The sequence below is a fragment of the Tamandua tetradactyla genome, chromosome 10 (genome assembly GCF_023851605.1).
Source record: "Tamandua tetradactyla isolate mTamTet1 chromosome 10, mTamTet1.pri, whole genome shotgun sequence".
NCBI classification, from domain to species: Eukaryota; Metazoa; Chordata; class Mammalia; order Pilosa; family Myrmecophagidae; genus Tamandua; species Tamandua tetradactyla.
The window spans coordinates 4,087,578-4,113,062 of NC_135336.1; the positions used below are offsets into that span (position 1 = coordinate 4,087,578).

The 25,485-nt window shown below is 37.4% G+C and overlaps 1 protein-coding gene across 9 annotated transcripts in view; it reads left to right on the forward strand.

Moving 5' to 3' along the window:
• The window catches only part of MAP3K13 (mitogen-activated protein kinase kinase kinase 13), a 210,433-nt gene that overhangs the window by 127,814 nt on the left and 57,134 nt on the right, over nucleotides 1-25,485 (forward strand). For 6 of the 9 annotated variants that reach the window (XM_077117780.1, XM_077117787.1, XM_077117781.1 and 3 more), the window contains one exon: nucleotides 6,178-6,286. The exons of the other annotated variants lie outside the window; for them this stretch is intronic. The gene's annotated coding sequence lies outside the window, so the exon portion shown is untranslated. The remainder of the gene's footprint in view (nucleotides 1-6,177; nucleotides 6,287-25,485) is intronic. 9 annotated transcript variants of the gene reach the window in all.

Sequence of the window (25,485 nt, forward strand, 5' to 3'; positions counted from 1 at the left end):
AAATACCTCCCTCTCACATTCAAAGGATAGTGGTATATGGTCTTCAAATAAAAAAATAAGGAGGCAAAATGGAGGTAAAGAAAAACTGTATCTCAAACTTCAACTACATATATAGCACTTTGGAAATTGTTAGTAAGCTGAAATAATTCCTTTCTAGCTAAGGCAAATAGGAATAATCTAACAAAAGGGTTTAATTCAGTTCATTTGAGAGAATCTGACTTTGGATCTGCTACTGTTCTGAAATTGGTGAAGTCTAAAAAATTAATCCTACTTAGACAGTACTCTGAACCAAATGCATGTCCTTGATTGATTCAGGATGACAAGGTGGCTTGTCTGAGATTCTTTCATGTTGATGGCACACTAATAATTATGAAAACTTGAACCTTCTCAATATAGCATGCAGCATAAGGCTCAGGATAATACATATACTTACTAACTGGTTGAGTAGAATTCACAGCAACAGTAAATAGTCTTAAGTTTTTTTTCACTGACAATTAAGCCTATGTGTAAGTTGTATTAAAGCAAATTAAAAAGGCAAAGTATCTTCTCTCTGTGATCTTATTGTCTAAGATGTCCAATTTATTGATGTGAATATACCTAATAGCCAATTTATCCATTGAGGGAAAGTTAGGGAGGATAAATGAAATGCACAGATAATATAGGAGATGTTATTAAGTGATTGTTTGAAATCTTTTTTTTTTTTTGAGTCATTAACACTTCTTTTTCTCACCAAATCTATTAATTAACAAGTAGCAAAATTGTCTTTCCTGAGTACTTATTTTCTCATTCTTGTGTTTTTCCTTGGGGAAAGTTTTAATATGCTGAGGAATAGGACTAAAATATAAAGAACCAGGAAACCAAATAACAATGAGATCATTGACCGATGAATTTTCAGGACTGTCAAATGTCCAACGCAGTGCCTAGGTATTCAGCAAGTGGTGTCCCTCACTGGCACTGTCATCAACATTATTAGCAGCCATATTTACTAATAACTGCATAAATAGTAGCCTAAATAATGCATCAATTTAAGATTAAATACTGTATGTGGTTGAAAATGTATCACCTTCCTCTTATTAGTGAAGAATTTATGAAGAGGTAAAATTTTTAATGCAAAAGATGAAAGAGAGAGCATTTGAGTTTTCAATGAACAAAAGAATAGCATTATAGGAACAGGGAAAGAGGTTAACACTTCTCTAAGGAGGACTTTCTTATAGTCCCCTCTGTTAGTGAAGGCAGAGGGATGCACACTGGTAGGGAGGGGATAACTTCAGAGACTAAATAGTTCACACTTGAACGTGCGAGCTGCTTTATACTTTATCAGGCTGTGAAAACTAAGTGAATTTTCATGAGTTAGGGTTGAGGACTAGCCTTCTGGGCAGAGTTTAACCGGGCACTGTACCTGGTTGAATGCTCTGCTGTCTATATCATGAAATTCTTAGTTTTTGAACAAGGGGCTACACAAATTACGTAGCCAATCCCATTGTCAATGTATACAATTTTCACAAGCCCTGAGATGATACTCTCTCTAGCAGTGCGTTTTGGTGCACAGAACACTCCCTGTGGTCTGCCTCTTTTTGCTCAATGACCAGCATGCTTGTTCCTTCCTGGCTACTGTTAAATACCTAGAAGTGGCTTTGAAGAATATATTTGTGCCAATGAATGACTTAAGGGAAACTTTGCCTCAATTTTATACCCCCAAACAATGCTATTTTGCTAACAAGGTATAAACATATTATTTAATATAATAGCATGGTTTCAGAAACCCCCACTTTACTCAGTCCGAGTACTCAGACACAGTTTACTCAGTACTGTGGTCTGGAACAAAAGCTTTCTGGTCACTACATATGTAATGAATAATGTTTTCATGAAGCCAAATTCTACTGATCAGAGCATTCAAAATCTTACATGGTGTGTCACCACCCTACAGCTACAGCACCGCCAATCACTGTTCTACATGTACCTCATGTCCCAGCTATTCCACACCATTCACCCGTACTGGAAAATGCCATGTATTTTCTTGCCTTCCATTTTTTTTCCATGAAATTCCCTTTGCCAAAAATGTATGCTTTCTTCCAGAGAGCAGCCTTGCCTCTATCCCCTCTTCCCCAGTGGTGTGACTCTTACTCTTCCTTCAATATCCTGCTGCATTGTTCAAATATCTCTTCCTCTATGAAGTTCTCTCCTGATATTCTCAATCATAGTTAGTTGTTGCTTCCTTTACTGTGCCATGGGATGTACAGCTCTCAAAACTCATTTAATCCTGTCCAGCAATCTTCTTACTTACAGTCTAGTTGTTTATGGGTCTGACACACAAGGTTGTTACTCCCTGAGGGTAGGACTGTCTGATCCGTTTCTATTCCACCGTCCGTGGCATTTTAACACACTGGTACATGCTTAATACATGTTAACTGAGTGAGCGAATTCGTTGGACTACTCTAGTTCCTTATTATCTTGTGTTTTGAATGCAAAAGCATGGTTTGCAATGTCCTAAAGTGAAAAAGTTTTGACTTTAAGAGTTATTTCTGCGAATAATAAGAGCAGGGCTATTTATGGAAATAAAACCTGTAAATTTTATAATGTAGTGAAAGCCCAAGAGCAGAATAATTTTAAAAAATTGGAGACCTCAGAGTAGTCAGAGAATATCACCTAAAGCAGTTTGAAGTTTGAACAACAGGAAGCCCAGAGTTACTATTTCCCTCTCAATTTAGTCATTCCTAAACCAGTAATTTTCTTCTCAAGTTTTCTTTTTGTAGCACCTTCCTTAATTAAATTATATTGTCATGCCAAGGAAAAATTTGAAGTAACTTCACTAAAATGGCAAACATATTTAGGAATATGCTAAAACTGTTTTTATTTTACCACTTTAAATCCCAAACTAAATCCTATCAATTTTGAAATTTGAGCCTTTTATCTTGATTCTGCCTAGTTAGTAAGGAGAGAAAATGAATCAGAATCTGAATCTATTGAGGTTAAAAAATAATTGCTCTTTCTTGAACTTCTGTGTTACCATAGCCAATCTTGACTTTTAATTTTGTCCCATGGGATTAGACATGTGTAAAGTAAACGCAAAGCTGCTAATCCCAAAGCCTTGATTGTCCTTAAGGGCTCAGCGTTGTGAATGGAGTCCATTTCTAGGCTTCTGGTACAGCAGGTGCACCATCATAGCCCTATTGTGATTTCCGTGGCTATGAGAAGACCTCACTTCATGATTCTCCCTTAGTATTTTTTTCCATTAGTATGAAATAATAATTTATTTTTGTATTTTAAAGTTGGTATTCAATTTATTTTCATTCAGTGAGGTTGAATGGCGACCTCATTGTAATATCCATTCTCACAAATTAATCTGCATGTTTTTATGCTGGGACTCCGTGGGAAAGATCTTTCACATGAAAGTTGAAAATCTTAGGGTGGAAAGAGATGTGGGGTGTAAAATAAGCTTAAAAAATTAGTATTAAAAGCATTCTTGGAAAGGAAAGAAAATCATAAAAGATTGTGTGTAGTAGACACATGACACTCAAAAGTTCCTTAAAAGGAAGTAGGGAAAGACACTCTGATTTGTGTTGATAAAAGTAAGGGAAAAAATGATTAAGGGTTTTGTTTGTGAACCCTCAGGATATAAGTAATGGTCTCCTCCTTAATCGTTTCTTACCACCAGACCCTAGATCTCTTTTTTTTTTTTAACTTTTTTTTTAATTGTATAGTATAACATATATGCAAAGCAAGGAAATAAAAAAGCAATAGTTTTCAAAGCATTCTTCAACAGGTGGTTACAGGACAGATCCCAGAGTTTGTCATGGCCTACCATAAGATCCTCTCATATTTTTCCTTCTAGTGCTCCAGAATATAGGAGGCTAGAGGGCTTAAATACTTTTTTAAATCATCATAATCAATTTTTTTCCTTCTCTTTTTGTGAAAAAAAAAAACATATATAAAAAAAGCTATAAATTTCAAGGCACAGCACCACAATTAGTTGTAGAACTTATTTCAGACTTTCACGTGGGTTACAATTTCACAGTTTTAGGTTTTTACTTCTAGCTGTTCTAAAATACTGGAGACTAAAAGAAATATCAATTTAATGATTCAGCATTCATATTCATTTGTTAAGTCCTATCTTCTATGTATAACTCCACCATTACCTCTGATCTTTCCATACCTCTCTTTAGGGGTGTTTGGGCTATGGCAATTCTAAATTTTTGATATTGGGAGGGTCTGTCACTAACATGAGGTAGGGAGATAGAACTATCTGATGTTCTGGAGAAACTGGGCTAGGTTTCAGGATTTATCTGGACCAGGGACCCATCTGGAGGTTGTAGGTTTCTGGAAAGCTACTCTAGAGCCTGGAACCCTTGTGGAATCTTATATATTGCCCTAGGTGTTCTTTAGGATTGGCTGGAATGGTATTGGTTGGAGGTTGGCAGGTTATGATAGGTAGTAAGGTCTACCTAAAGCTTGAGTAAGAGCCACTTCCAGAGTACCCTTTCGACTCTATTTGAACTCTCTCTGCCACTGGTACTTTATTAATTGCACTTCTTTTTCCCCTTTTGGTCAGGATGTAATTGTTGATCTCATGGTGCCAGGTCAGGATTCATCCCTGGGAGTCATCTCCCACATCGCCAGGGAGACTTTCACCCCTAGATGTCATGTCCCATGTAGAGAGGGAGGGCAAAGATTTCACTTGCAGAGTTGGGCTAGAGAGACTGAGGCCACTTCTGAGCAACAACAGAGGTCCTCCAGAAGTAACTGTTAGGCATGCATTTAGGTAGTCTAGGCTTCTCAGCTACCTACATAAGCTTCACAAGAGTAAGCCTCCTGATCACGGGCATGGCCTATTGATTTGGGTGTCCCTGAAGTTTGACACAGTATCAAGAAATTCCCTGATGGTAAGTTTTAATAGTTCTGTATTCTTTCTCCCCTCCCTCGGGGAACTTTGCCAATACTTTTTGATTATCTGCTTAATATACTCTAAGATGTTTCCAGGCATTACAATAATCTCTATACAGGATTAAAGGACCTCTTTCTTATTCTGGGCTTCCTGTGTTTCAGTTGTTCATATGAAGGACCCTAGATCTTTACCTCTATCTTTGACCCAGTCCTGATTTGTGGGTGGGAAAGTCTAGGGAATCTTTTCCTTTAAGCCTTTAACTGGCTTTCAGTTTTCAAAGGACATGTAACCTTGTAATTCTTTTTTGGTTTTATTCTTTTGACTCATGATCATTAAATTTCATTTAGAAACACCCAGAGGTACTCTTTCATCTCAAAGGGTGTTAAAGAAGTCTAAATAAAAATTAAGTTTAATGTGCACACAAATAGAAACTTATGACTGTAATGCAATGCAGTTGCATTTTAACATCTTACTACAACCTAGACAACTAAATGAACTTTGTATTTGCCAAAGGCATTCCAGTAAAAGCACCAGGAAAAGTGTCGGTGTACTTAGAAGCCTATTAATGTAGTCTAGTAATTTTGCCATTGCTCACGGCTTGGAAACTTTGCCTTCAGAATGCCTTTTGTTGATCTCAGCACTGGAATTAGGGAGAAGGAAGGCACAAGTCAGTTCCCTTCTACCCCTCATCTTGCCCCTGGCAATCACTGTTCTGTTTTCTGTCCTGTAGTTTTGTCTTTGCTAGACTGCCATATAAATTGAATCATAGTATATATAACCTTTGGTGTTTGGCTTCTTTCTTTTAGCATTGTGCTTTTGAGATTCTTCCATGTAGCTGCATGTTGTATCTTTTTGTCACTTTAATATCATCTTAGTGGGGTTTGAGGGAAGGTTAGAGATAAATGTTTATGTTCAATCTGCCACATTTAATGAGAAATCTCTTCTAGCAGTGTTAGAAAAAAATAAGAAAGTGGGAGTATAGAATAAATTCTTCTGTTTTGCAGTTGAAAATAAATTTATCTGGGTGTAAAATGCCAAAACAACAGAGAGAAACCATTTGAAGATTTCAGGGTCTTGTTTATAATAGGCACTTAGTGAAATGCCTGTTAGTTTGATTTGCATCTACAACAACCCAAAAAGGGAGGTTTATTATCCCTAGTGTACAGAAGAGGCAGCTAATGTTCTGAATATTTATATATAAATGTGTTGAAGATTTCACATCTAGTAAGTGGCAGAGCTAGGATTCAAATATAAAATCTTTCTGACTTGAAAACCCCCCTTCTTTCCTATTACAGCACATCATAAACATAATGTAATGAGCATGGAGGAAGCGACTGTTTATAATATCCTGGACTTCATTATGGTCTAGTTCATTACAGTCCTGGGAGGAACCTTGCAGTAATGGTAGGTTATTCACTGATGAAATTTGCTTAGTGTGGTGTTGATGACCAATTCGGTAACATGTGGGGCAACATAAGAAAGGGGAAGGGACTTAGTCATGAAATAGAAAATAGCATCTTCCTCTTCATCCATAACCAAGGGGCAGTGGCACCTGGAACATAATTCTGGGTAGCAATCTTAAGGAAAGAAGGAATAGAGTTAGAGATGGATCAGACAAGGCAAATGAAATGATTCAAGAAGTGTGTGTTCTGCTTAAGGTTGCTGCTGAAGCATTCAAGATCCAGCAGAGTTGAAGAACAAAGGTTAATATGTATAAAATCATGTTGTGCTCAAATTCCAGAAAGCTAGACTTCAGAAAAAGCCACTGAAACTTGTAAGAGTTTTGGAACAAGCTTTACAATGTGTTACTTTTAAATTTTAAGGAGGCATTTTTACCTTGATTTGTTAGTTCATAGTGATTTTTTTAATGCCTGGTTGGTTTTCCATGTTAGATTTTGGGAAAACACTAATAAGGTAGTCCCTACCCTTAAGAAGTCTTCTCTTCTAGTGAGAGAAATACGTGAAGCGATCCCTTATAATACTACGTTTAGTGCTAGAATGACAGCACTGAGATTTAATGTAAAAATAAGTTCAACACACGAATAAGATTCCTTAATGGTTATTTTTGTTGTTTTTTTAATGGTTATTACAGAAAACAAGTGTTGTTTATATTGTATCTATTTCTTTTAGAAGTTGAAGTCTTAAAAAACCAACCTCACCCCCTTCAAAGACATTGTCAGAAGCATAGTATTAGGTAAAAGGGCATTGCTTAGGATATTCAGGTAGAGTTGGCTTCTCTTGTCCTTACTTTATCAGGTACTCTTACTGTAGATCATGCTATGTTTTTTTTAATTAATTAATTTTTTAAATTAATTTTTAAATTAAAATATATATAACAAACAAATATTCTTAACATATGATCATTCTGTTCTACATATATAATCAGTAATTCACAATATCATCACATGGTTGTATTATTCATCATCATGATCATTTCTTAGAACGTTTGCATCAATTCACAAAAAGAAATAAAAAGACAACAGAAAAAAATTCATGCATCCCATACCCCTTACCCCTCCCTTTCATTGATCACTAGCATTTCAATCTACTAAATTTATTTTAACATTTGTTCCCCCTATTATTTATTTTTACTCCATATGTTTTACTTGTCTGTTGATAAGGTAGATAAAAGGAGCATCAGACACAAGGTTTTCAAATCACACAGTCACATTGTGAAAGCTATATCATTATACAATCATCTTCAAGAAACATGGCTACTGGAGCACAGCTCTACATTTTCAGGCAGTTCCTTCCAGCCTCTCCATTACATCTTGACTAACAAGGTGATATCTATTTGGTGTGTAAGAATAACCTCCACGATAACCTCTTGACTCTGTTTGGAATCTCTCAGCCATTGACACTTTGTCTCATTTCACTCTTCCCCTTTTTGGTCGACAAGGTTTTCTCAATCCCTTGATGCCGAGTCCCAGCTCATTCTAGGATTTGTGTTCCACATTGCCAGGAAGATCCACACCCCTGCCTCGGAGTCATGTCCCACCTAGCCAGGGGGAGGGCAGTGAGTTTGCTTGTTGTGTTGGCTGGAGAGAGAGGCCACATCTGAGCAACAAAAGAGGTTCTTTGGGGGTGACTCTTAGGCCTAATTTTAAGTAGGCTTGACCTATCCTTTGTGGGGTTAAGTTTCATATGAACAAACCCCAAGATTGGGGACTCAGCCTATGCTTTGGTTATACCCACTGCTTGTGAGAATATCACGAATTCTCTACTTGGGGAAGTTGAATTTTCCCCCTTTCTCACCATTCCGCCAAGGGGACTTTGCAAATACTTTTTTTACTCACTGTTCAAATCACTCTGGGATTTATTGGGGCATCACTCTGAACAAATCTATAACATCTTATGCCCTACTCAAGGTTCCATGTACTTATGGTGTTCAATTAAGCTGTCCACATAAGTTATATTAGGAACTGCACTAGTCAAAATATAAATTTTGTACCAAATAAACATGCTATGTTTTGAGAATGGCTAAACATACATTTACATGAATGTCCAACCGGTTATTTAAAACACAGCTAAAACCAGAAAATGAGAGTGGGGTGGGGTGGGGAATGTTCTCACAGAGCCAGAATAGACATTACATAGTCCATGTACAAAAACTCCACTAGTGACTATTATTTGTACCCAATTCTAATAATCTTGGTTATCTGCTTCTCAAGCCCATGACAAATTATAAAGGATATATAACCACTCAGGAAGATTTATCAAGAGCTGTGAGAGGTGAAGGCTAATGGGTTAGCCATTGGGTTGATACCAGATGTTTAGACAGAAGCAAATTCCAATTAACCAAATAGGAACAATAGTGAAGCAATCATTAGCACTTCAAAAGGAGTCTCCACTTGTAAAGAGGTTAACCAATACTACTTCAAATAATAAATTCTGTTGGTAATTTAAAGTATTAACATTTCTAAAAACATGTTTTACGTACAATTTTTTAGGAACATATATGTCTTGGTTTGTCTGGGCTGCCATAACAAAGTACTATAGACTAGTTGGCTTAAACAACAAGAATTTACTGTCTCACAGTTTTAGAGGCTAAGAGTCCAAAATCAAAATATTAATAGAACCATACTTTCACTGAAGTCTGTAGCTTTCTTTCCAGTGGAACCTTGCCAGCAGTCTATAATTCAGTCTCTGCCTCTGTCACATGACCTTTTCTCTCCCTATCTGTCTTTTCCTACTATGTCCAAATTTTCTCTGCTTATAACGACTTCAGTCATATTGGTTTACGGCTCACCTTGATTCAGTTTGGCCTCGCCTTATCTAATAGCATCTTCAGAGATCCTATTTACAAAGGGTTCATAACCACAAGACTTGAACATGTCTTTGGTGGGGAACATGGTTCAATACATAACAATGTGTGTTGAAAACATATACACTTGTAGTGAGTTCAGATGGTATCTGAAGGGGGGCAGCAAAATAGGTCTTTAAATTTCATCTTGTAAATATAATATTAATGTTTGTATTGAGGGACTATATGCTGACTGTTTTCTGTCACAAATATTTCATTATTCTGTATTTTTTTCCATTAGGACTGTTATCTTGTGTGTATGTGTGTATATATAAATATGTTATTATTTTTTAGCATGTAGAATAAATATTTAATATTTATTTATGTGTTTTCTTATTATCCTTATCTTGGACAAATAGGACTTATCAAGGATACTTTAGCAATCTGCAAATTTCAGCTATGTATTAGGAATGGAAATGGAAATTATTCTAATGAATAATTGAATAATGGGTATGGATTACTCTCTACAACAAAGTCAAATTCACATTCCAAAACTGTGACATGAGACAGATGAAAAATGATTGTTTTTGCCAATTTCAAATTTTTATTCCTGGTAAAACTCAGTATGTCCTATTGTACATTTTATAGGGTATCATCTTGACTGAAGCATTATCTTTACAAATTAAAACTCAGGACTGCTTCTGTGAGCAAAAACCATGTTAATTAAGGAGAATGTGTAAATCTAAAGCAATAGGCTCTTTCACTGATATGGTTTTAATTATTTCTCTATTAAAATTTGGATTTGGATCCCAGAGTCTTGAGTTCTTCCCTTTTCCTGGAGTTTTTATCCTGGTTACCTAGGGTGGGCAATGGTGGCTCAGTAGGCAGAGTTCTCACCTGCCATGCTACAGAGACACAAGTTTGACTCCTGGTGCCTGCCCAAGCAAAAAAAAAAGTAAGGTTCTATCCTGGTTACCTGTAATGTAGCTTTCTCTGAGAAGTGTCAGGAGCTGTTGGTGATATGGTAAAAACTTCTGAAATGGTCCTTTCTCCCTTCCCTTCATTAGTCTTCCCCTAGTTTTCTGCCTTTCCTCTTTCACCAAGACTATGATTAGGAACTTTAAGGAATGACAGTTATGAGAATAGCAATAATCCAATGTCCATTTAAAGTTTCTCCACTAGTGACTGTTCATTCTACTTAGGTATTAGAAAATTATCCCTTTGGCTCCCCTAGTTATTTTAAACATCTGGCTTTGGGCCTTTGGAAAATCTTATAAAACATCTCTGCTTTAATTTGATCCTAATGAACCATAATTAGAACAAGTTATATGTAAATCATTTCAGTTACAGGTATTACTAAAATTTGATTGAAAATATGTTGTTTTAAAGAAGGTAGTGAAGGAGATCCAAGATGGCGTCTTAGTAAGGTACATGCGTCTTAGTTCCTCCGACTCCAAATCAACTAATAGGTGAACAGAAACAGTACAGAACAGCTCCCGGGGCTACAGCAGGGAATGGACACACAGCGTAACCCAGTCTGGGCTGGTTAGTCTGACTGCGAAACTCGGCTGCGGTGAGTGAGATCCCTGAGCGGCGGGCGATTTCCCGAGCAGCCGCAGCTGCGGCGGTCCGAGCTAATCCCTCCCTCCTTCCCGGGCTGGCTGAGAGACACGGAGAGACAAGCTTCCCAGCCAAGGCGGCCGGCGCCACACTTTTGCGGGCAGCTTCGAGTCTCGGCTTCGAGTCCGTGACTACGAGTCTCGGATTAGAGGGCTATCCAAAGTCTGGGCTGGCAAGTCTGACTGCGAGACTTGGCTGCAGCGAGACCCCCGAGCGGCCGCAGCTGCGGCGGTCCGAGCTAATCCCTCCCTCCTTCCCGGGCTGGCTGAGAGACTCGGAGAGACAAGCTTCCCAGCCAAGGCGGCCGGCGCCACACTTTTGCAGGCGGCTTCGAGTCTCGGCTTCGAGTCCGCAGCTACGAGTCTCAGATCAGAGGGCTATCCAAAGTCTGGGCTGGCAAGTCTGGCTGCGACTCTTGGCTGCGGCGAGACCCCCGAGCAGCGCGCGATAAGCCGAGCAGCCGCAGCTGCGGCGGTCCGAGCTAATCCCTCCCTCCTTCCTGGGCCGGCTGAGAGTATCGGAGAAGCAAGTTTCCCAAGCCGAGGCAGGCGGCGCCCTTCTTTTGCGGGCAGCTTCGAGTCTCGGCTTTGAGTCCGCGGCTACGAATCTCAGATCAGAGGGCTATCCAAAGTCTGGGCTGGCTAGACTGACTGCGAGACTCGGCTGCGGTGAGACCCCCAAGCGGCGCGCGATTTTCCGATCAGCAGCAGCTGCGGTGGTCCGAGCTACTCCCTCCCTCCTTTCCGGGCCGGCTGAGAGTATTGGAGAAGCAAGTTTCCCAAGCCGAGGCAGGCGGCACCCCTCTTTTGCGGGCGTCTTCGAGTCTCTGCTTCGAGTCCGCGGATACGAGTCTCGGATAGGAGGGCTATCCAAGCCGCGGTAGCCCCCCCAACGGGAGGCTCCCTGGTCCGGTGGGGAATCCCCCAGGCCCGCTGCGGCCCGCAACCAGCCACAGGGTCCCCTCAAGCCGCGGCAGCTGACGCCCCCACCACGCGCGGCCCCTGAACCAACGGAGAGAATTGGATCCGAAATCCCCAGGCCACGGAGATCGGTGACTGGGGGAGACCCATTCCAAACACTTGAGACAAACGTGTGCCACATGCGCCACGTACTGGGCAAGATAAGAAAAACAGATCCCAGAGATTTCACAGAAAAATCTTACAACCTTGCTGGGTCCAACACCCAGAGAAATCTGAATAAATGCCCAGACGTCAGCAGCAGAAGATAACTGTCCACGCTCAAAAGATTGAGAATATGGCTCAGTCAAAGGAACAAACCAATAGCTCAAATGAGACACAAGAGCTGAGACAACTAATGCTGAATATACGAACAGAAATGGAAAACCTCTTCAAAAATGAAATCGATAAATTGAGGGAGGACATGAAGAGGACATGGGCTGAACATAAAGAAGAAATAGAAAAACTGAAAAAACAAATCGCAGAACTTATGGAAGTGAAGGATAAAGTAGCAAACATAGAAAAAATAATGGATAGCTACAATGATAGATTTAAAGAGACAGAAGATAGAATTAGTGATTTGGAGGATGGAACATCTGAATTCCAAAAAGAAACAGAAACTATAGGGAAAAGAATGGAAAAATTTGAACAGGGTATCAGGGAACTCAAGGACATATGAACCGCACAAATATACGTGTTGTGGGTGTCCCAGAAGAAGAGAAGGGAAAAGGAGGAGAAAAACTAATGGAAGAAATTATCACTGAAAATTTCCCAACTCTTATGAAAGACCTAAAATTACAGATCCAAGAAGTGCAGCGCACCCCAAAGAGATTAGACCCAAATAGGCGTTCTCCAAGACACTTACTAGTTAGAATGTCAGAGGTCAAAGAGAAAGAGGGATCTTGAAAGCAGCAAGAGAAAAACAATCCATTACATACAAGGGAAACCCAATAAGACTATGTGTAGATTTCTCAGCAGAAACCATGGAAGCTAGAAGACAGTGGGATGATATATTTAAAATACTAAAAGAGAAAAACTGCCAACCAAGACTCCTATACCCAGCAAAATTATCCTTCAAAAATGAGGGAGAAATTAAAACATTCTCAGACAAAAAGTCACTGAAAGAATTTGTGACCAAGAGACCAGCTCTGCAAGAAATACTAAAGGGAGCACTAGAGTCAGATACAAAAAGACAGAAGAGAGAGATATGGAAAAGAGTGTAGAAAGAAGGAAAATCAGATATGATATATATAATACAAAAGGCAAAATGTTAGAGGAAAATATTATCCAAACAGTAATAACACTAAATGTCAATGGACTGAATTCCCCAATCAAAACACATAGATTGGCAGAATGGATTAAAAAACAGGATCCTTCGATATGCTGTCTACAGGAAACACATCTTAGACCCAAAGATAAACATAGGTTGAAAGTGAAAGGTTGGGAAAAGATATTTCATGCAAATAACAACCAGAAAAGAGCAGGAGTGGCTATACTAATATCCAACAAATTAGACTTCAAAAAAACAGTTAAAAGAGACAAAGAAGGACACTATATACTAATAAAAGGAACAATTAAACAAGAAGACATAACAATCATAAATATTTACGCACCAAACCAGAATGCCCCAAAATATGTGAGGAATACACTGCAAACACTGAAAAGGGAAATAGACTCATATACCATAATAGTTGGAGACTTCAACTCACCACTCTCATCAATGGACAGAGCATCTAGACAGAGGATCAACAAAGAAATAGAGAATCTGAATATTACTATAAATGAACTAGACTTAAAAAACATTTATAGGACATTACATCCCACAACAGCAGGATACACCTTTTTCTCAAGTGCTCATGGATCATTCTCAAAGATAGACCATATGCTGGGTCACAAAGCAAGTCTTAACAAATTTAAAAAGATTGAAATCTTACACAACACTTTCTCGGACCATAAAGGAATGATGTTGGAAATCAATAATAGGCAGAGTGCCAGAAAATTCACAAATACGTGGAGGCTCAACAACACACTCCTAAACAACGAGTGGGTCAAAGAAGAAATTGCTAGAGAAATTAGCAAATACCTCGAGGTGAATGAAAATGAAAACACAACATATCAAAACTTATGGGACGCAGCAAAGGCAGTGCTAAGAGGGAAATTTATTGCTCTAAATGCCTATATCAGAAAAGAAGAAAAGGCAAAAATCCAGGAATTAACTATCCATTTGGAAGAACTGGAGAAAGAACAGCAAGCTAACCCCAAAGCAAGCAAAAGGAAAGAAATAACAAAGATTAGAGCAGAAATAAATGAAATTGAAAACATGAAAACAATAGAGAAAATCAATAAGGCCAGAAGTTGGTTCTATGAGAACATCAATAAGATTGATGGGCCCTTAGCAAGATTGACAAAAAGAAGAAGAGAGAGGATGCAAATAAATAAGATCAGAAATGGAAGAGGAGACATAACTACTGACCTGACAGAAATAAAGGAGGTAATAACAGGATACTATGAACAACTTTACGCTAATAAATACAACAATTTAGATGAAATGGACGGGTTCCTGGAAAGACATGAACAACCAACTTTGACTCAAGAAGAGATAGATGACCTCAACAAACCAATCACAAGTAAAGAAATTGAAGCAGTCATTCAAAAGCTTCCTAAAAAGAAAAGTCCAGGACCAGACGGCTTCACATGTGAATTCTATCAAACATTCCAGAAAGAATTAGTACCAACTCTCCTCAAACTCTTCAAAAAAATCGAAGTGGAGGGAAAACTACCTAATTCATTCTATGACGCCAACATTACCCTCATACCAAAACCAGGCAAAGATATTAGAAGAAAAGAAAACTACAGGCCGATCTCTCTAATGAATATAGATGCAAAAATCCTCAATAAAATTCTAGCAAATCGTATCCAACAACACATTAAAAGAATTATTCATCATGACCAAGTAGGATTCATCCCAGGTATGCAAGGATGGTTCAACATAAGAAAATCAATTAATGTAATACACCATATCAACAAATCAAAGCAGAAAAATCACATGATCATCTCAATTGATGCAGAGAAGGCATTTGACAAGATTCAACATCCTTTCCTGTTGAAAACACTTCAAAGTATAGGAATACAAGGGAACTTCCTTAAAATGATAGAGGGAATATATGAAAAACCCACAGCTAATATCATCCTTAATGGGGAAAAATTGAAAACGTTCCCCCTAAGATCAGGAACAAGACAAGGATGTCCACTATCACCACTATTATTCAACATTGGGTTGGAGGTTCTAGCCAGAGCAATTAGACAAGAAAAAGAAATACAAGGCATCAAAATTGGAAAGGAAGAAGTAAAACTATCACTGTTTGCAGACGATATGATAATATACATCGAAAACCCGGAAAAATCCACAACAAAACTACTAGAGCTAATAAATGAGTACAGCAAAGTAGCAGGTTACAAGATCAACATTCAAAAATCTGTAGCATTTCTATACACTAGCAATGAACAAGCGGAGGGGGAAATCAAGAAACGAATCCCATTTATAATTGCAACTAAAAGAATAAAATACCTAGGAATAAATTTAACTAAAGAGACAAAAAACCTATATAAAGAAAACTACAAAAAACTGCTAAAAGAAATCACAGAAGACCTAAACAGATGGAAGGGCATACCGTGTTCATGGATTGGAAGACTAAATATAGTTAAGATGTCAATCCTACCTAAATTGATTTACAGATTCAATGCAATACCAATCAAAATCCCAACAACTTATTTTTCAGAAATAGAAAAACCAATAAGCAAATTTATCTGGAAGGGCAGCGTGCCCCGAATTGCTAAAAACATCTTGAGGAAAAAAAACGAAGCTGGAGGTCTTGCACTGCCTGACTTTAAGGCATATTATGAAGCCACAGTGGTCAAAACAGCATGGTATTGGCATAAAGATAGATATATCGACCAATGGAATCGAATAGAGTGCTCAGATATAGACCCTCTCATCTATGGACATTTGATCTTTGATAAGGCAGTCAAGCCAACTCACCTGGGACAGAACAGTCTCTTCAATAAATGGTGCCTAGAGAACTGGATATCCATATGCAAAAGAATGAAAGAAGACCCATATCTCACACCCTACATAAAAGTTAACTCAAAATGGATCAAAGATCTAAACATTAGGTCTAAGACCATAGAACAGTTAGAGGAAAATGTAGGGAGATATCTTATGAATCTTACAATTGGAGGCGGTTTTATGGACCTTACACCTAAAGCAAGAGCACTGAAGAAGGAAATAAATAAATGGGAACTCCTCAAAATTAAACACTTTTGTGCATCAAAGAACTTCATCAAGAAAGTAGAAAGACAGCCTCACAATGGGAATCAATATTTGGAAACGACATATCAGATAAAGGTCTAGTATCCAGAATTTATAATGAGATTGTTCAACTCAACAACAAAAAGATAGCCAACCCAATTACAAAATGGGAAAAAGACTTGAATAGACACCTCTCAGAGGAGGAAATACAAATGGCCAAAAGACACATGAAGAGATGCTCAATGTCCCTGGCCATTAGAGAAATGCAAATCAAAACCACAATGAGATATCATCTCACACCCACCAGAATGGCCATTATCAACAAAACAGAAAAGGCAAGTGCTGGAGAGGATGCGGTGAAAGAGGCACACTTATCCACTGTTGGTGGGAATGTCAAATGGTGCAACCACTGTGGAAAGCAGTTTGGCGGTTCCTCAAAAAGCTGAATATAGAATTGCCATACGACCCAGCAATACCATTGCTGGGAATCTACTCAAAGGAATTAAGGCAAAAACTCAAACAGACATTTGCACACCAATGTTTATAGCAGCGTTATTTACAATTGCAAAGAGATGGAAACAGCCAAAATGTCCATCAACAGACGAGTGGCTAAACAAACTGTGGTATATACATACGATGGAATATTATGCAGCTTTAAGCAGGATAAACTTATGAAGCATGTAATAACATGGATGGACCTAGAGAACATTATGCTGAGTGAGTCTAGCCAAAAACTAAAAGACAAATACTGTATGGTCCCAATGATGTGAATCGACACTCGAGAATAAACTTGGAATATGTCATTGGTAACAGAGTTCAGCAGGAGTTAGAAACAGGGTAAGATAATGGGTAATTGGAGCTGATGGAATACAGACTGTGCAATAGGACTAGATACAAAAACTCAAAAATGGACAGCACAATAATACCTAATTGTAAAGTAATCATGTTAAAATACTGAACGAAGCTGCATCCGAGCTATAGGTTCTTGTTTTGTTTTGTTTTGTTTGTTTTGTTCTTATTATTACTTTTATTTTTTTCTCTATATTAACATATATTTTTTTCTGTTATACTGCTAGTTCTTCTAAACCGATGCAAATGTACTAAGAAACGATGATCATGCATCTATGTGATGATGTTAAGAATTACTGATTGCATATGTAGAATGGTATGATGTCTAAAAAAAAATGGTCAGCACAATACTGCCTAATTGTAATGTAATTATGTTGGAATGCTGAATGAAGCTGCATCTGATCTATAGTTTTTTTTTTTTTTTTTTTTTTTTTCTTTCTCTTATATATTTTTGTACTTTTTATTTTTATTTGTGTTTTCTCTGTGTTATCACTTTATTTCTTTTTCTGTTGTCGTGCTATTTCTTTCTCTAAATCGATGCATATGTACTGAGAAATGATGACCATACACCTATGTGATGATATTAAGAATTACTGATTGCATATGTAGAATGGATTGATTTCTAATGTTGTTAATTTTTTTTAATTAATAAAAAAAAAGAAGGTAGTGAAGTTCTGTGCATTTACCAAATCCCCACGTGTGAAGGAAGCCAAAATCTTGATTAATCCTCATAACAAACACGTCTATTAATATGAATAGAGTGTAGAGCAGTGCTGCCCAGTAGAACTTTCTGTGGTGATGCAAGTGTTCTATTTCGTGCTATCTGATGTGGGTGCCACTAGCCACATGTATCTTCTGAGCACTTGAAATATGATGAGTAAAAATAAGGAAGTGAATTTTTAACCTTCTTTCATTTTAATTAATTTAAATAACCACATGTGACTAGAAACTACAATATTGGACTGTGTAGGTGTAGAGGTTTAATGTGAAAACAAAGTAGAGTAAATACTACAGAAAGTGGGGATAGTTTAGAATTCCCCACTTGTCTTTATTCATTGATAGGAATTTTTACCTAACCTTCTAAATTTAGAACCTAAGCTCCAAGTAAGATGTGAATCTATTTCATATTTTTCTGACTTGGAGTTTTCTTAGTAAAATGAAGACCAATATAGTATGACAGTACGGTATTGTAATAAGTGCTTGGGTTCAGGCTTAGGCTCTGAAATGGGCATGCACATCTTTTCTTCACAATTTAGTAGCTGTAGGTGTCTTATTTAAACTCTCTGTGCCCCAGTTTCCTCATCAGCTATTATCAGGGATAATAATAGCACCTTTATCAAAGTGTTGATGTGAGGACTAGATAAGTTAATATAAGAAAGGCATTTAGAACAGTAAGTGGTACATAATCTCAGTAAATATTAATTTATTATTGATAGCTAAAAACTATTGTTATTAATATATTACCACATTACTGTATGTGTTCATAGTTCTCTCATCCAAAGCATGAAATGTATCATATTATATCAGATCCTGTACTAGTTGCTGGGATAAGACAGGGAAGAAAGGAAGAGGGACAAGGTACAAAGATAAATACTACTTGGGTTCTACTCTCCGTGCACTCACTGCTCCCTCCAATTCCAACAGTCTCTGATCCCGTCATTCCTAAGCAAAACCTGAAAAAGTAATGCAAGGATGGCAGTAGGACCCTTAGTGACTTTTTGCCTGCCAGTACATGTAGGATTTGCCCAGGAATCATTTGTGGGATCTGCAGCTTCGTGGGAATGTTATATAGAATAAAAGAAGTACAGAATGTGTTATGTTCATATTTCTCCTTCAGTTGTATTTTTCTGTCCAGCTAAACAATGCAAATACTGATAGTGAATTGAATGGCAAAAGATAAATTTTGTAATATCATTTCATTCAAAAAAGATTTTCCTTCTCTCACTGGTTTAGAGTCATGACAGCAGAGCCTACCAATTTTCACTGATCAGCTTGCTATCCAATACCTTCCTGTGTCTAGAATATATTTTAATAGCAGCAACCAGGATACTGCTTCACTGCTTTTTCAAGCACTTATATGTCCATTATCTCATTTAATCTTCACAGAAATCCTAGGAGGAAGTATATTGTCCTCATTTTTAACACCTGTGTTTAGAAAGCTGCCTCTACTCTAAATATTTTATCACAATATGGATATCATTTAGTATCATTATGAAATTTTTTTAACATGCTACATGGTATTGAGACTCATGGATGACCTAAATGTAATAGATTGTATTTTATATATTGGGGGAGGTGGGGGGAAGATTCTCCTGCCTAAGCCCAGGCAGAAAAAAATGATTGTGCAGTTGATACTCAGTCAGAGCCCTTGACTGACACCAGGGTTAGAGTTTTCTCACCAAACTGAAAGATTCAGAAGCCAGAGGTAGAACTCATAGTAGCAGGGACTCAGCACTGAAGGTTGAATTTCCAGCTTTGGCCAAGATGCTTCTGCCTTTAGCTACAGGATCTCCACTGAAATGGTGGGTCCACTCTGCCCTTCTCAAAGCACCCTGTTCTGTGCCTCTGGAAGTTGGCTTGTGTGGACCGCATCAGTGACTCCCTGCCCTCTGATTTTCTTTTGGGTTCAACCAGTAGGAGACACATCCAGGAGATCAGAGAAAGCAGGAGAGTGAAGTTGCGATTCCATATTAATTCATCCTGGCTCCCTCCCTATCATATCCTTGCACTTAGGTTTCATGCCTCTGCCAAAGGCCACCACTATTGCTAGGCAGCCTTCTCCTGTGGCTACCCTCCCCAGGTCCTGGTAAACGTTCTTTCCCTACCTCCTCAGTAGCCCCCTGGCTATTGCTAGTTTTGGGTGCAGCTCTGTCCCTGCTGTTTCTCCTGCCCATGCTTTTGTAAATAGTCTCTTATGAAACTCTCATTTTGCCCCATTTGAGTGTGCCTTCTGCTTCCTGCCAAGACCTGGACTAATATAGAGCCTACAGCAACTTCAGTAGTGGTGCCTGCCTCTGCTGCTCATTCATCATAAAGGCAGAGTAGTCACACAGACTTCAGAAAATCTTTATTCGGAATTGATTAAGTACAATATAAAAAGTTTCCTTCATTCATTCCCTAGTATGTTTGGAATATGAATTCATCTCTAATTAGATTCTGCTTATTTTTTCTTTAGAACTATACTTAATCTGTAGAGGAGGGTGTGTGTGCATATGATATCTTATGCTATCATAATAAACAATATAGTTATATGTTAATAGTGTGGTATTTGTTAGAAGTAATTATTAAATGTTTTTATTCTCAATATCAAATTATTAACTTGTGCTGGTCCTACTGACTGTCTCCCAGTTAGAGGAATTATTAATCTATGAAGATGTGTAATAAATAGTTCAGAGGTGGAATCATTCATCTGTTTTGCAAACTAGCCAAGGCATAGAGACTACAAAAGTGGTCAGAGTGGTCCCAGGGCCTGCAGCCAATGAATAGTGATGTTGAATCCTGCATGCTAGGCCATTGCTTGTCCCAGCAATGTTCTACTTACCACTTGGGAAAATGGTCTGTTCTTTATAAAACAGAAGTAGCCATCCTTTGGGACAACTTTAAGGTTGCAGTTTCCATGGTTATATCCCTGAGATAACTAAGGACAGTTTGTTTTACAGTATGTATTTTCTTATTTTATCTTATTCCTTAAGAGTTATATAGATAATCTTATTAATTAAAAATATACTATTATTTAGAATAACATATGTTTTTAAAATATAATAGCTAACTTTTAATGAGTACTTACTTTGTGCCAGATAATATGTTAAGCACTCTATAAGTACTGTCTCATTTAGTCCTTCCTCATTATAACCCTATGAAGCAGGGACTCTTATTTTGATTAAGGCAACTGAGACACATAAAGATAAGTATCTTTCTCATGGACAGAATCATATTTGAACCCAGACAGTCTAAATCAAGAGCTCATTCAAATCACTACGATGATAAACTTATCATCTGAGGATTATTTTTTTTTATGACTTTTCTAATTTGTCGGGAGTTACTATTGTACAGAGTTCTCTAGGTCTAGAACCACAGAAAGCATTTTAGACTTTGCCCTGGGATAGGGTTTCCTGAGGGGCAAGCTTCAGAAAGACAAAGGAGCATTGCCAGGGTTATGTCTGCAGAAAGGTGGGTGATGCAAGAGTGGTACCTGAATGCATCTTCATGTATACATAACATGATGTGGAAACATGGGTTTCTAGCGAAGAAAACTCCATAATCTCTCTTGGGAATACAGTTCTGCAGTGTTTTCTACCTTCTAGTTGCTCTTTTGCTTAAAGCATAAACAACATTTTGGCAGAGACATTTACCCGAATCAGTAAAATCATCTTTTCATATAACATAGCAATGTTAAGAACCAAGAAACCATTTTCTGCCAAATGTTAGAACTACATAGCATTAACTCCATGGAGCCTTCTTTTTTTTTTTTTTTCAGTTTAATTAAAACCTGGAATGTAAAAATAACTGCTGTAATTAAATTAAAGACAAAGGAAAATAAATATGAAAAATAATTTGCATATATTTGGGATTTTTCTCTATTTTCCGTCTTACATTTGTCCTTTAAGCCTGGTATCTTTCTGTTTATTGATTCCCTGTGCTTTGATTTATCATTTCAAGTGAATGTTGTTATAAGTTCAACTTGCCTCAGTTTCTGCATATATTGCTCTGTCTGCCCTTTTTTAGGCCCCTTTTCTCATCTTTTCAGTTTCCTTAAGAAAAGCATACTTGTCTTTCCCTTACCCTTCCTTCAGTCTGCACTGAATTCACATGTATATGGAGCATATGATATATATCAATTTATTTTAGTTTTTTTAGTTAAAAATCTGGATAGCTAACAAGCATTGAGAGTTCACATTAAATACCAGATACGTGTGTTATATATACATTTTCTCATATAATCATCTCAACTATTCTATGAAGTGGCTTCTGTTGTTATTACCAGTTATAGATAATGAAATTGAGATTTAGAGAGAGTGAGGACAAATTAATGATTAGTGTTTGGATCTAGGCCTTTCTTTCTCTTATGCTTTCCCTCTTGCACCTCCCCTCTATCCCCTTACAATATGATGAAATACATGGAAGTTCTGATTGATTGGGAAAGCAATCTACTGTGCATTGTAGCACAAATTTTTTTTACATAACTTCAAGTTTAAATAATAATTTTTAAACAATTTCAATTGTCATTTCAATCCTAGTTTTCCTAAACTGTTTGTCTTAAGGAGAGTCATGGAATTCAAAAAAAGAAAAGAAAGAGAAAAAAGGCACAAAATAAGAGGAAAGAAAAAGAAGAAAAGGAGCAACATATATATCGAGTATTTACTGTATACTTGATGCTTTTTTCAGGAATAAATTATAGAACCATAGTTCTGTAGTTTTTGCAATCTTCCTTTTTTGGGGGGATGGAGTGGGTGGTAATGCATGGTCTGGGAATTGAACCTGGGTCAAACATTTAGATATTCCCTTTTTGTCTTTTCATCTGTCCTTAGTTTCAGTTCTTTTAGTCATGATTAATTTACCTTTCCCAGCTGAAATATGATTCCTACTCATGGGAGACATAAAAACAAAACAGGTCTTGTGAACTTTTGTTTCCTCATTGTCATATCCTTTTTCTTTTCGTTCTGAAATTTTCATTATTCTTAAGCCTGTTTTCAAGCTTTAGGACAAACTGACAATTAGATTTCCTGACAATGTCCTTAACATTTCATATCATTTCCTGTATTTACAAATGTATTAAAGTTGGCTTATTAGTCTGTGTATTTAATGCAACAAAGATTTGGATTGAAAACTCTGATTCAAAACAATAAATGCTAATGATAGAAATTTGGGAAAATATAGAAAATTAGAAAGAACAACATTGATAACCGCTGTTGACCTTTTTAACTTATTTCCTATTTTTAAAAAATGATTCTATAATGATTTTTATACTTATTAATATTTATATTTAAAAACATATATATTTTGCTTTTGGGAGATATTTTAAGCTAATTTATGCCGCTATTGATTGTACTCCTCTCGTGGAGGATTTAGGTCAGAAACTGTTGATTCTGTTCAGGAATATTAATAATTATAAAATTTAAAGATTTATGGAGGTTATAGAAAAATTATTTCTTTAGTCAAAGAATACTATGTTTAGCCTTTGATGTAAGGCATTGTGAAGTCTCATAAGTTTCTATTGCTTGATACGCTTATAGTGTACAACTCTGAAAATGATAAATCTTTATTCATTTCAAAGCCTACATTCTAAACTTCATTCCACTTTAATTGTGCTTATATGTGTTGGTATTAATATTCTGAAGGTAATCCCTACTGTCACCTTGAAGTGTTTACCTTTTTGTAATTATAACATTTTGCTGGCTTCAATGTTACTAAATACTCATAATCTTAACCAAAAAGATGGGTATGTGGTAGGGACAGAATAAATATTTTTGAATGAAATGTTGTAAAGAATATGAAATCAGGTAGGTCAATAGATTTGTTTAATGCAAGGTCATTATTGTCCATTCAAACCAGAGTTTCAGGAGATGGGTCACAATTGAGAGAGCAGGTGGGGCTGAAGGTGCATTTGTAGGCCACTCTTTTTATCTGATTTGAGATCACATACTCACAATTTAAAAATTCCATTTGAAAAAGCTATCCAGTTTCTTAAGGTTCAAATCAGGAGTGACAAACGTCTAGACTGGGAAGATCAGTTTACATTATTACTATGAACAAGTAACTTAATTCCAGTTTTAAAATGGAAGTGGTGCCCCTAAGTGTAGAAATCTTTTTCAGGCTCTGACAATTGCTCTATGTATTTTAGAGAGATGACTAGAAGGCCAAGATGGTAGGGTAGCATTTGTCTTAAGAATTAGGCAAGATAGTGCCAAAGAAAGGAAGACAGCTCTGTAAGAGCTCAGCACCAATAAATAAATAAATCTCATAGCAGTACTGCCTAATTTAGAATTTTTATTCAATTTTAGTCATACTGAAAACTTTATTTTGGGGCTAAGTTTTCCAAAATCTTTGATGTATGCGTATTTATGATACAAAATTCAAAATCTGAACAGTATAAAATTATCTTCCATTAGCAAATTGGGAAAAATTTTGTTGTGTAAAAAAATACAAGAATTCTAAGACCATTCAGCCACAGTGCCTCTTCCATCCCTCTTTCTCTCTGTGCTACCCTCTGGGATCTTGGCATAAAACCAAAGTAATTTCCAGAAATTGGCATTACCCTGATAACTGGACAGCTGCTGCTTTCTCCAACTCTTGCCTGCCAATTTTTGCACAAATCACTTCCCCTTCTCTTTGGGTTGAGAAATTCGCTAGGCAGGTGAAGTGTGCCTCAAGTGCAGATGTGGGAGCAGCATCCTGTGCTCCTTACCTATTCAGGAGCCTTTGTAGGGGTTGCCACTGCATCACTTCTCCTGCAGACCTTCCCACTAATGAGGATGATAGTCCAACCTTTCCCTTTACCCCTCTGCTGTCTCTTATCTTTTTACATTCTGCTCACAATTTTTTAATGCTTGCCTTATTTCCTTTCTGTCCCTTTCTAACAAAAGCTAGCTTTGATTTCTCATGAATTAAAGAACCAGACAGTCAGTGCCCATGAGGGGGATAGCTCAGCACAATCTGGACAGAGAGAAACTGGGAAGGTAGAAGACAGAGGCAGAAATAACGGGGTCACTTGTGTTCCCTCGGTTTCCACTCACCACCCTCTTTAACTGTGCACTGGCAGTGTGTGGGTGTACATACAAACACGGGTAAAATTTAGGTATTTTTATCCTCCTACACCCTTCTTAAATGTAGCATCAGCTCTGATTGTATTGAATATAGTCAGGGTGATGATTTTTTTTCTTTTCCTTTATTCTTGTGCCTTCCAATTTCTCTGCCTTAGTTGGTTTTGACTGGACTTAATATTCTTGGTGAGCAAGAGGGAAGCCTTTTAGACTACACATCTTTATGTACACCTCGACACTTACCTCACTCCACCCACTCCCAGAGCAGTTGAGTTACCCGTAGCTTGGCAGCCTCCCATGGTCCTGTTGATATGTGCAGGGACACTACCGCAGGTGAGAGCTTGTGCTTTCCTGGTAGCAGCTTTAATGCATTATTATTATTATTTCATGTGAATTATTGTTATTTTGTCACCATTGGTTATGATATCATTGCAATTTGTTGCTTTGTCTGAGTGAACAACTGGACTAATGGAAAGAGCACAGAATGAGGAAGGACTCATTCCAGCTCTACCACCAAATAGCTGCATTGAGCAAATCTCTGATCTTCTCAGATGTAAAATGAGTGGGATGAACTAAGTTCCTTGAGGGTCCTGTGACTCCTCCTTTCTTCTGTATCAAACTGAATATGATGACTGTGCTGGAGTTCTTTTCCTTAGACTCATTCCCTGTGTCAGTTGTGAATAGGTCCACTTCACATTGTTTCGTCAGCACTTAGTCTCTTGGAGGTAGGAATAGATTAGAAAATGAACACGTGTTTCTAACTTTTTGTATGTGAACTCATTCCAATAAGAGGTCATCAGGCAGAAACTCAGAACAAAGTTTAACAAAGAGGAAATTTACCAGGAATTAATATAAAGCCTTGAAGT